We start from the raw sequence: 14,291 nt of genomic DNA, 5'->3' as shown, positions 1-14,291 counted from the left end.
AGAATCTGCTATATCCCTCAGAGTAAACCCAACTACCATCAGATGTCCTTTCTTCAAGTCAGACTAAAGAGTGAAGTTTGATTAAACGTGTGTATTCAAAGATAATATTTTTGGAGGAAAAAACTTGGCTATCATTAGATGTCACTCCTTCTAATTAGACTAAATAGCAAAGTGAAATGAAGTTTGATTAAGTATGAGAAGTATATTATCTCCTTAATTAACCACTGTTATTGTTAGTGCTCATTTATATTTACTGCTCAGAAGGTGTTTGTGGAAGATGTCTCTACTTACAATATAAATGATCAAAGTCTTTCCATAATCTGGGAGATCCTGGTGCTGTCTAATTGAGCCATAAATGTCAACAAAGTTATATTTTATTAATCTAGAATGAATATAACTAGATAGATATGTTTTCCAGAAGTTTTGTGGAATAAGTAATACCCATATTTTTAAGAATATAAGGGCACATAACCAACAAAGAATCAATGAGACGTAAATATAATCAGAGTACAATTTTGAGGATTTTTCATCTAACATATTAATTAGCAGTATAAAGTTTAACAATAACAACTTAAATATATATCATGATGTTCAGAAGTAGTAAAATTGATGTCCAGAAATAGTGAAAATATATTTGACACATTGGCTGTTGATCCTACCCGAAAATGTCGATGGTCAACTCGTTGATGATTATATGATGAAGTTGATTATTGTGTCAATCAACTGGCCACATAATCTTACAACCCTTTTACAAGGAGCCTGAGATGAAACACGCCAAGAAGAGCAGGTTAGAATAATGGTCAGGGGATTCGCTAGCGCTGCCATTTTGATGCTCAAGTAAGTTTTCAAAGAAGAGGTGGATGATACATAAGGGAATTAGCGTTTGATGCATTGTCTGTGCGTAGGGTTTAGGGCATGTGCTACAACTGTGGAAAGTCAGGACACATGTCTAAAGATTGCAAACGCCCGAAGAAACCAACCAAAAGTCAGAAGGATACTGCGAATCAGGTCATAACTTCTGACGATATAGAATTGGATCTCACTGCAGTCATGTTTAAAGTCAAGACGGTGATGGACAACCCAAAGAAATGATGGATCGATACTGGAGCAACACATCATATCTGTTCTGATAAGGCGATGCTCTCCAAGTATACTCTGATAAGTGGAAGAAAGCTCTATATGGGAAATTCCACGACATCCTCGATTGTCGGACTCGAGAAAGTTGTTCTAAAAATGACGTATGAGAAAGAGTTAACGCTCATTGATGTGCTCCATATTTCTGACATCAGGAAAAACCTAGTTTCTATATCAGCACTTGTTAAGGTCGGTTTCAGATTAATGTTCTAGTCAAACAACTTTATACTTACGAAGAATGGTGTATTCATAGGTAAGGGGTACTTAAAACAGAGTCTGTTCAAAATGGTTGTAATGACTGTACACCGTGATTTTGATAGTAATAAAATAAAAACTTTCAGCTACGTTATTGAGTGTTTTAATTTATGATATGATCGACCTGGGCATGTCAATAATAATTGTAACGCCCCGCCCCTTCCTGCTCAAGCTGACGGGGGTTACTTACTTTTTCTTCTTATCTTATCTTACTTACTTACTTGTTAATAATCCTTTCTACTTAAAACAGCGGAAGTCTTGTTTATAGTATATTTTTTTTTCTTTTTAAAACTTTTCTTTTACTTTTCAAATCATCATCACTAACTACCTATCATATAAAGTCACATAGCATGCTTAACATAAATTTAAGCCATAATACTAATAAGCATGATGAAATGTCATGGAGTCATGAAAGAACGACATAAGCATAATTCTTATTAGATAAAAGCAGGTCTTTCTCTTTTAGCCGAGTCACTACTACACACATCCTTCTTGCCCCTCCTGCTGCTCCCTTAGTACATCCATTCATTGCCTTTATCTGTGGTACAAGGAAAGTAAGCTATGAGCACACAAGGCTCAGTAAGATCCTTCCTACTCACAAAAACCGTAAAGCATAGCATATTCATAAAGCATAAAGCATAAAGACAACTCATCATATCATGTATAGAAGCATCATATCGTAACATAATCGTAAGGTATCATGACATATCATAAAGTGCATCCTAGCATAACATAACATAATCGTAGTATCATGGCATATCATAACATAATCATAAAGTGCATCCTAGCATAACATAACATAATCATAAGTATCATGGCATATCATAACATAATCATAACGTGCATCCTAGCATATCATAACATAGTCATAAGTATTATACGAGATGACTTTCAAAAACATGTATCGTGAAAAATATATGCAACATGTCCTTTGAAAACTTATTATATACATACTTAAACATAATCTCAACATGATTAGGGCCCCGGCTTGTACCACATACATAAATGTGCGCGTCCTATGTAGGTCCAAGGTAGCAAGTCTCGAACTCTACAAGGCATACATACTAGGCCCGTTTCTTAGTCCATCGACCTAGGGGCACTTAGGAGCTCATCCCTAACGAGGCCCGTTTCTTAATCCATCGACCCCGGGGCGCTTATGGAGCCCACCCTTGGTACAAGCCATAAAAAGTAAAGTAGCATGTCATACATATCATAATTCTCATCATATCATGCATATTATATTTCCTTTTATATCATGAAGAGTGCTCTTAGTCCCAACTAATAGGGAAGCAACTCTTAGGCATAACATAAAGCATGCATAATTGGACACACAACACATCATGAATTTGGGTACACAACACATCATGATCGCATGCATAATTGGGCACACAGCACATCATGAATTTGTCCACATAGCACATCATAAACGCATGCATAATTGGGCACACAGCACATCATGAATTTTGGGCTCATAACACATCATAAGGATCATCATCATGCATAGGTCATAAGCATACATAAATGAGCATAGAAGCATAGCATATTCTTATCATATCATGAAGCATTGCATGTGAGACACATAGAATTTCATAATTGGGTCTCTAACCCAAATATCATGGAGTGGCCAAAACATGTAGTTGTTGACTAGATTAACAAGCACCATAAAAGCATATGAACCCTAAATCATCATCATATCATATATCATAAGGAACATCATGAGCATGTTTAACATGGGTTCTAAGTTAAGCCTTTATTCTTGTCATGGCCAAAACCTAGCAAGCATGTTTCTAGGTTACAAGTAGCATGAAAGCATGGGAACCCTAAATAAATATCATAACATATATCATAAGGAACATCTTGAGCATGTTTAGTTTGGGTTCCAAGCTTCCTAAGTCTTTAAACATGTCATGGTCAAAACTATCAAGCATCACATTTGGTTAAAATCAACATACAAGCATGTGAACCCTAAACTAATATCATATCATATACCATAAGAAACATCATGAGCATGGTTAGTTTAGGTTCTAGGTTTCCTAAGCTTGTAAACTTGTCATGGCCGAAACCCTAGTAAGCACAATTCTAGGTTACAAGTAGCATGAAAGCATGTGAATCCTAAACCAATATCATAACATTTATCACAAGGAACATCTTGAGTATGTTTAGTTTGTGTTCTAAGCTTCCTAAGCCTTTAAACCTAATGTGGCCGAAACTTGTTAAGTATGCAACTAGGTTTTTAAGTGGCATGAAACCATGGGAACCTTAAACCAATTTCATAGCAATTATTACAAGGAACATCATGAGTATAATTAGGTTAGGCTCTAAGTTTCCTAGGCCCTTAAACTTGTTATGGCCGAAACTTGTAAAGCTTGGAACTAGGTTTCAAGTGTCTTAAAAGCATGGGAACCCTAACCAATTTCATAGCAATTATTACAAGGAACATCATGAGCATAATTAGGTTAGGTTCTAAGTTTCCTAGGCCCTTTAACTTGTTATGGCTGAAACTTGTAAAGCTTGGAACTAGGTTTCAAGTGTCTTAAAAGCATGGGAACCCTAAATCAATTTCATAGCAATTATTACAAAGAACATCTTGAGCATAATTAGGTTAGGTTCTAAGTTTCCTAGGCCCTTAAACTTGTTATGGCCGAAACCTCATGAGCATGAAATATAGTTCCAATCAACATACAAGCATGAGAAATATCATGTTAACTTCATATCTTGTCATAAGGAAAATCATGGCATGCTTGGTTTAGATTTTAAGTTCTCCTAGGTCCTTAATTTTGTCTTGGCCGAGAGTTTTAAGGAGAGAAATCTTAATTCTAAGCAACAAACAAGTATGAGAATACTAAACAAATCTCTTATAAAAAAAGTACATATCATAAAAATCATGGTGAGCATATTTAGGACTTAATTTTTCCTAAGGGTCTTATTCTTGTTGGCCGAATTTACCATGGATCACACCTTAAGTTTTTAGAAATCTATTTTCATAAAGGAAAGCACCTATGAACTACTTGTACCACAGGTGAGGGGATACTTACATCCTTTCGCTTGTGGTTTTTCTTAAGGAAAAAGGTACCCTAGGTGCAAAGGAAGGAGAGAGCTTCTTCTTCTTGCACCTCCTTTTGTTTCTCTTGCTTGGAAGGGGTAGATCTTGAAGGCTTCTTCTTGTAAATTAGTTTTCTTGGAGAGGAAACTTATCCTAGCTTTTGGAATAAGGAGAGGGAAGAGCTCTTGGTTTCGATGGAGAATGAAGAAGGAGAAGGAAGGAGGAAGAAGAATTAAATCTCTTGCTTTTCTTCTCCCAATCCTATTTATTCCTTTGTAAATGAAGCATGTCTTCATTCATTCCCTCAACTCCTCTTTTCCCTCATTCCTTTAATCCCACGAAAATAGAGAGAGGGAGGGGAGTAGGCAATTTATCTTTTGCTTGCTTCTTCTCTTAACCAAGAGGAAGAGAAGGTAAGCAACTTGGTTTTCTCTTGTTCTTTTACTTAACCATCTTCTCTCCTTTAACTACCATTTCCATTCTCTTTTATTCACTTATCATTCATTACTCTAGTGGTTCCATCCACTAATTTAACTCTATTACTTGTGGGAGGTTCAAGGTTCAATCCTTGACCTTACCTCTTCTTGTTCTATTTTGGTTTTTATTTTTCCTTTTTCTCTTATTCTTTTTATTTATTATTTTTTTTATGCTCTAAAGAAAATAACACCAATATACTTATCTTATAATTACGTGGGTGTTACAATAATACTCTGAAACGTCTCGTCAAGTTAAATTTATTACCAAATGTCAATGTAGACGAAACACACAAATATGAAGTGTGCGTGGAAGCAAAAATGACAATACTACCTTTTCATTCGGTGGAAAGGTTAACGACTCCTCTAGAGTTAATACATAGTGATCTATGTGACTTAAAATTCGTGTAAACTAGAAGAGGTAAAAAGTATTTTATTACTTTTATCAATGACTGCACAAGATTCTGTTATCTCTTTCTTTTAAGAAGTAAGGACGAAACCTTAGAAGCTTCAGAACCTATAAAACAGAAGTTGAAAATCAACTTGATAAACTAATTAAAATAATTCTTAGTAATAGAGGTGAAGAATATGGTGCACCATTAGATGAGTTTTGTCAGAATCTGGCATTATCCATCAGACAATGATACCTTACTCACCTCAATCGAATGGTGTTGCCAAATGTAAAAATCAGACACTAAAGAAAATGATGAATGCCTTGTTGATAAATTCAGGATTACCCCAGAACTTGGGGGGGGGGGGGAGCTATATTATCGGCAAATCACATTTTCAACAAAATCTCTCACAAGGAAAAATATAAAATACCATATGAACTATGGAAAGGTCGTGAGCCATTATACAAATATCTGAAAGTGTGGGGGTGCTTAGCAAAGGTTGAAGTACCCAAGCCAAAGCAAGTAAAAATCGGACCTAAAATGTTCGTTGTGATATTTATCGGATATGCCCATAATAGTAGTGCATATCATTTCATAGTTCACAAGTCAGACATTTCTGATATTCATGTGGGAACAACCATAGAATTTTGGAATGCGGTATTTTTTGAAAACATATTCCTGAATAAGAAGGGAAACATTCAAAGTGATAACAACGGAAGTTTTAACGAAAATGATGTTTTTGAACTTAGTTGTCATAAAAGGACTATCAACAATCAAAGCGAAGAGCCACGTCAGAGCAAACGAGCTAGAGTTGAGAAATCATTCGGGTCGGACTTCATTGTTGGTGCAATATCCCCTAGGTCAGGTTGACCAGGTTGACTAAGCTTGAGTTAGCTCAAGCTTCGATGTTTGGGTTTCGATGTTTGACAATACATGGAGATTGCAAATGCAATCGTCCGATTGGGGAGATTATTGATACAATTCCCTCTGGTCAAGAATTGACCAGTTAGATATGAAGAAAAGTCAAGTAGGTCAAAGGGTTGATCAGATATTTGACTGGGAAGACGGGCCACTTCAATGAAACACTTATGAATCCCAAGTTTTGTCCATGGCCAAAATAGACATGATAGAGAACTAGTAAAAGCCTAGGGTGTTATTGTGTGGATATGATTATTTTGGTTTACACCAACGACTGAGCAATTCAAGACATAGTTCATTGGGCAGTCAAGTAAATTTGATTGTATTCCACTATGGAGGTTCAAAGCCACAAACTACCTTTCCTGATGCAATAATCTTCTAATGAAACTCTTGTTTGAGATTTGAAACTTATCCATAATTTTCATTCATGTGGGGGATTGTTGAAAAATTAGTTTGGTGACCATTACGGATAAGACGGCTATTTCATAAGTAGACTGTCGTAAACCAATTTCTCAGTGAATGAGAAATTAATCTTTAATGAAGGGTTGCTTCGGTATGATCGAACAAAAATTTGATTCGCATACAAATTGGATTCATGGATGAATGCTAACTTGAGTATGTGGAACTATTGAGGGGTATGAAATTATAATTAATTCCATTGATTAATTTATTGATTGATTAAAAGATTAATCATTGTGATATTAATTAATTGATTAATTAATATTTACAATAGATTAAGTAAATAGTTAATCATATTAATAAATTAAATTAATTATAATGAAAAGATTTAAGTAAAAAGGTTTAAGGAAAAAGACACATCCCATATTTTTTCACCTCTTGGAAGAAATCTTTCACCTCTTGAGAGTAATCTTTCATCCCTATAAAACAAACCTTAGTCCTTCCACTCAATTCTTACTTAATTCTCAAGTTGTGAAATCTCCTCTTGGGTTCTATTCTCTCTCTTCTCTCTTAAGAGTTTCAAGGCTTTGAAAGTTCGACAGGGCTCAAAATTTGGAGTACTCCTATTTCGAGACGTAAGTCGTTGTATCTTGAGAGACGATTGCCAATAAACCATAAGCACATGGGCTGGACAATATCGTCTTAATAAAAGAAGGTCTAGCCTCCACCTCAACCTCAATACTCTTACCCAAAGGGGTTGTGTCGATATCCGAAGGGATAACTCGACGACTGACAAGATTAGGTCGGTAGCGACGATACCAAGAAAGATATGTCTCTTATCCGAAGGGGTACTTTGATAATCGAAAGGGGATGTCGAGAGTATAAATGGGGCAAGGTCCACATCACCATATTGAGCTCCATCGGTTATAGTCATTGACTCATTGTCGAGATGACTAATCGGGCCCAACTATTGGATCTCAACACTGAATATCCATATACCTATATTTTTCTTCGAGGAAAAATATCCAACAGTGTTTGTGCATACCTTTTCCCGTGGGGATAAGTTACCTCTTATAGGATCATGCATATCTCCCATGTTCTCCACGTGTCCTTGGTTTCTTGTGATTGTTACTACGTTTCCCTTGATGAATGAGCACCATCACCTATTTATTTCGAAGTAAATAGCCACGTTTCCTACCTTCTTTGCAGATAATGGCTACATTATCCACACCCCTCAATAAATGATAATTAATCGCTTTGATTTTCTAACTATTGGAGCCATTTTAACTTTATCCAGGGGCATTTGGAATGGAGTTGGGAGTAAAGGTTGATTGGGATCAGAGTCAAGAGTTTAGTTTTCTGATCAGGGTCACTTCTTGACCCATTTGAATTTTTCTCTTGCCAATCTTCCTGTTGGACTTTCGGTCACCGAATGTATGATCAACTTTTAACCCATTTATACTTTCCTCAACCTTCCTATTGGACTTTTAATTATCAAGTGTCCAGTCAACCTTGATTCATTTAGACTTTCCTCTTGCCAACCTTCCCATTAGATTTTCAGTTACTAAGTGTCCAGTCAACCTTTGATCCACTTGAACTTTTCTCTCATATATTGATCAAAGAATGAAACTCAAGCTCGAGTTAATTTGAGCTTAGTAAATCTAGTCAACCTTGGTCCGAGGTCAATTGAATCTATAAATATAAAAAGGATTATTATTATTTTAATTGAAAATATTTTTAAAAATATGAATCTATAAATATAAAAAAGAATTTGTACTTAAGTTGTCTTAATATTATCTTAGGGCAAATGGGAATTAAAGCTACATAGTTCGTTAATTATTTAGATATTGAAATCTTATATTTTGTCTTTTGAAAGTTACATTTCTTCTATTCTTTTGTAACTTTCGCTCAAGTATTAGTATTTGAGCTTCTAAAATGTAAAAAGGAAAGTAGATGGAGAAGAATATTATACTAAATTCTGAACTATTTTTGTTTTTTTATATTAATAATTGTTTTATCTAATATTAATATTATTATATTTAGTGTGGTAAAATATATATATCACATAAATAAAGGCAAATAGGTTACAAAAATAGCTTTAATAGAAAGATATAATAGTTTCACATTAGAGAATTTATGGTAAATTGGTTGAGAAATTAGCTTAAATAGAAAGGTAGAATATGCTAATTAATATCAAACCATACCATTAATATTACTAAAATATTATAAATATTATTAAATAAACTACTGTAACTACAAAAATAATCTTTTAATAAACTGACAGTTGAACCGTCAGTTCAAATCAATGGTTGAACCATCAATTCAAATCAATGATTGAACCACCGATTCAAACTGATAGTTGAATCATTGATTCAATGGTTCGTTAGGGTCCAAACCTGACTTGTGGACAGGTCTAGTCGTTGCATTTTTAGATCTCAGGAGACAAACCAAGGCTACAAAAAATGATCTAAAGTAAAGCTTTTTAGTGTAATTTGTTCATTTCTATTTCTTTTGATATCATTTGTGCACTTATTTTTGTTTTATATTTATTTGTAAAGAATAGGTATTGTAAGAGGTTTCTCCATCTTTAAAATGTCTCTGGCAAGGAGAAGAATAGTGAACTATCAATAGGACTAAGCCATGGAGTAGGTGTTGGTGTAATCGACCTCCACGATTTTTATGTTTATTATTATTATTTTTTGTCTAGTCATGGTTGACCTAGTCAAGTGAGAATTCTAGTTAGGTTAAGGTTGATCAGATGACTAGCAAAGAGAAAGTCCAAGCAAGTTAAAGGTGACCGGATATTTGGCCAGAGGAAAATCCTAAAGGAGTGAACCTTAGGTAGTGAGAAGTCTTGGAAGAGTGAACTCCAAATAAGAGAAAAATCCTAAGAAAGTGAATCTTAGATGGTAAGAAGCTTTAGAGAAGTGAACTCCAAGCAAGAGAAAAATTTTAAGAGAGGGGACATTAGGTAGTGAGAAGTTTTGGAAGAATAAACTTCAAACAAAAAGAAAGTCATAGGGGAGTGAACCTTAATAGTGAAAAGTCTTAAAGGAGTGAGGTCCAAGTAAAGAAAACCCCCTAAGGGAGTGAACCGTAAGTAATGAGAAGTTTTGGAGAAGTGAACTCCAAGAAAGTATGATCGATAGTTTTTGGTTGACTGATAGTCAACCAAACTAGTGAATTTTGGTAAAATTAAGTATAGTGTTGTTAATACTATTTTGCATTACTCTTATTGTTATTGTGCTAATTTAGTGTTGTAGGAAAAGTTTTAGTGGATTAGGACAATTGAACACTGAGCAAAGGAAGTCCAAATAGGTCTGGAGGACCGAATGTTTGGTGGATAAGTAAAAATAAACTCATGGAGTTGAGTGATTTTTCTAAAAAATTAAAAAAAAAAAAGAATGGTCAGGATCAGTGCTCATTAAGGGGACACCCTTAGGTGATAATCTGATTGAAAAAATCAATGGAAATTTCTAAGTTGAGATCATATAGTCCTATCTATTTATCTTAGACATGCATATTATTTGTTACCTAGCTCTATTTTACAAAGTCATTTTTATTGTTACTGTACTAATTTTGTTTGTAAAAAAACAAAGGCTCGAGTTGATCGAAGGGTTCAGTCAACCCAACATGATGGTTTGGTGGACTGATCTAGGCAAGCAGGCACAAATAAGATCGAGATTAAGCAAATAAGAATCAGAAAATTCAGTCGACTGATCAAGAAGATCAATTGACCAAACAAAGATGAAAAGTATAGAAGATATGATTGGATCACATAGGAAAGAAAACCCTAGGGGTTTAGTCGAGTATACAAGATTCAGTCGACCAAAAAACTCAGATTTTACAAGGTCAAGGGGATATTAGCATGAGTGTTACTATCTTCCTCATATTCTGTACAGTTTTTTTTCTTCACTTAAAGTTTTCGAAGGGGAGAAATTTAGTTGATTACCCAGTCGAAATGATCAAGGATCACAAACCTTAAAATAGTAGTTGCTGGACTATGAACCAAGAAAAATAATTATGTCATCTTATGTAATTTTATCTCTATTATTTCTACTGCGACTTTGGTTTTAACTTAAGCAATGGAAAAAAAAAATTAAATAGACGAGATTCAATCATCCTCTTTTATCTATTTCAATCCTATTTCGATCCAACGGTAGGAACTAGAGATTTCGGACTGCGCAAAATCTTGATTTAGCAAAGTCATCGATCCTAACATTTAGCACATTCAAATCACCTAGCACAATTAACTTACTTTATTCAATTAATCTACTTTGCCTATTTGACTCACTCAGTCTATTCAGCCCATCCTACCAAATTAGCTCGAGGTCGAACACTAATTATAATTAAATATGGAAAAAGTAATATATATTAGTGAAAATATCATTTAATTTAAAATTTATTACATTAAATAAGAGTGTATATCGAATTGTGATGAACAGTAAACAAATATTAATATTTAAATAAAATTTTAAAAAAATATTTATTTTTGAATTTGATTTAAAATTTAAAAATATGAATAATTTTAGCTCGAATTCAATTTAAGTCAAAATATATAAATAAAAAGTTTACAATTCAAAATATTAAGTGTTGTGAATTTAGAGGAGTTACATTAAAGTATTATATTTAAAAATATATTTATTATATAATATTATAAATATTGAATAAAAGTTCATGAATTGCAAATAAATAATATTTATGAATTTCAATCGAGCTTAAAAAAATATTAAATATATTTGAGTTCATTCCTTTGATAATTTAAAATATCAATTAAATATTTTTTTTTAATAATAAGCTCCGACGAACTTCAAGTGGATTTCGTTCGTTGTTAAACCGTATAAAGAAAGATTGCATATTGACGGTGTGCATTTTTCTCAAATCACCTGATAGAATTCACTTAATTTAGTTGACCACTTGATCATGTTCAGATCATATTTACATTTTCGGAAATTGAATCCAAAAGATCTTTTCTAAAAAAGGAAATATGTACATATATATATATGAATCTTGAAATAACGGAATCCGGAATTAAAGGATTGAATAAGTAGATCTTGTCCAATTATGGAAATACGAATTCAAGCTTCAGTAACTACCCATCCAAATCACGTGCTATGCCTAGGTCTACTCTGCGACTTATCTTCCATAATTAAAAATAATCAATTATTATGAGAGCCACTTTAGGTCCCCATCACATCCATTATTTTCATGGGACCCAACCACTTCCCACCAATCAAAACTCGACAAACAAACAACAATCGATAGTGAACTTTATCCGCTTGGAATCGATCATTTATTTTTGAAAAAACATCTCAAGTCAGCGGGAAAAAGGAAAGTCGCATAATTATCAAAAGGAATTGAAGACAATTTTATTTTTTTATTAATCCTATGAAAAATTTTCATCTATTACCGATATAAATTTAAAAAGTACATATGGATTATAACGGACAGTTGAACGTCGAATAGGTTGAATACCATGAGCATATAAATCCTACGAGTGATTAAAACCTTCGTTATATGAAATTCATTCCATCTTTTATCAGTACATCGTGCTCCGAGGTTATATTATTATTGGGTATATTGTGTGATAATAAGCTGATCCAGGTGTCCAACGTATTAAATTATGAACAGTGAAGTAAACTCTCATATGTTCTTATAAAATATATTATAATTTTTAAGACATAGCCTACACGATGAACGTATGATATTTTTAACATAATAAGATAAAGATAAATTTTTAGAATTAACGATTTAAGATTTATCTCATCGTAGTCTAATGTTCTTTTTATTTATCTTCCTCCATATTTATGAGATCGATGTTAGGAGACGATTAAGATAACAGATTTTTTTTAATACATTATAGCCTTAATTAAAACAGAATTTAAATTAATTAAATATCAAAATTTAGATTAAATTTTATTCAAGTCAGAAATAAAAAAAAAACGTGCATATATAGGATTCCCATTGCAGACGGAGAATAGTTATCAAAGCTCAACCTAGGAAAGCAACAGATTCTTCAAGTCATTTATCCTTTTTCCTCCTCTTTTCTGGAGTGAGATGGAGGGCTTTGTTGGTCCGAAAGGGATCAGATCTTCTGATCCTCTTGTCCTGAACTATTCTTGGACCGAAATAAAAAGATTGATAGGAGATAATGATCCCCATCTGTAATAGGTGAGGGTCCATTGTCCCCACCAATATAAAGACTGGATCATAAATTGATCTAATTTTTATAAACCAAAGGATCCGTTCTCGTCCGGAAAGCCGATAGGATCAAAAGTCGGGTGGACTCCACATCGATGTTATCACCAACAACAATGACAACAATAAAATAATAACATCTGAATTGTGGCCGTCAAGCATAAGTTGGATGGATAGGTTTTACGGCTCCTAAGGGAATCAAACAAGACCACCATTGAGCATTTTCCCCACCTCCATGATTGAGAGCCAACAGAGTAGAATAAAATAAAATACGATAGGAAGAGTTCAGGGTTACTCACATGGATCACGAGGTCAATCAATTTTTTTTATTAGTGTTCATTTATGACGATCGGGTATTGTGAACCTAACCGAACAAGTACAGCCTGTACTCGAGTCACAGGGCGAAATTTCCTAAAGTTCTGGGAGTGTCTTTGTAATAAATGAGAAATTATTGCACCGGTTTGATTTCAAAAGCGATAAATTTGCACACGATATAAATGAGTTTCATTTTGTACTTTATAGTTGTACCATTTTGACCTGGATCAACTTGGCACGGTGTGAACTACGCCCGATTAGTCAAGCTGTGACAATAACATGACTCACGTGTCGAATTGTCCACGGATCTCATCTAGGAGAAGGGTCTCTTGGACCTCTTGTCCTCGTTTTTTCTGATTCTTGGTCTGCTCCGTAATTTACATATTAGATTATAATTAGATATGATATCTTTTGAATTTATCTTTCTATTTAGATTGTAATTTGAATCAGAGCCAGTGACAGTAGGGGTCCACCCTCTCTGTTCAGTGTCCAACAACCCGTCCATCATTGGTAACTTCTAATCATCGGCTCTTATCCAAATTATAATCTCAGTGAAAAGTGAACTTAAAAAAGATCGCAGCCAATTATAATTAAATTTAGAGCACGATCTGATGTACCAATTTTGAAATAGATTAAGAGGAGACTAAGGCAAGGGGTCCAACAGATCCCTGCTCTCAACTAGAAGGTTAGGGGTATATTTCAATAGTAGTAAATAAAGTAATTAAATATTCCTAATTACAAAAGGTTACTTTTTGGATATGCTTTTTCTATTTTAGTATAAATTTACTAAATTAATAAATGTTTACAAAGCTAAACTTTCTTTTTTGTTTTTATAATAATCATTTTCATTGTCTATTCCGAAAATCCCGAGGGTGAAAAATAAATAAAACTCCAAAGTGTGAAACGAAATCGCTCCTAAAATAGATGGCTGCTTGAAATAGAAGAGCAGATAGATAGCAAATACGGATAAGATTTATTTCATTCTTAAACAATCCTTATATTGGCAAGTGGCTTGCCATTTTGGAGCGGATGGATACTGTCGGCAGAAGGAAGGGGTACGAGGTACCAGACGTGGGTGCTGCGTGACCATTCATGGAAAAGTTTTTTATGGCCAATGAAACCCCACACGAATCCATCACGTCTTATTTCCTAAGAGAAAAAAGT

Source organism: Zingiber officinale, chromosome 3B, assembly GCF_018446385.1.
Source record: "Zingiber officinale cultivar Zhangliang chromosome 3B, Zo_v1.1, whole genome shotgun sequence".
Taxonomy (NCBI): Eukaryota; Viridiplantae; Streptophyta; class Magnoliopsida; order Zingiberales; family Zingiberaceae; genus Zingiber; species Zingiber officinale.
Note: the sequence above shows the minus strand (reverse complement) of the source record.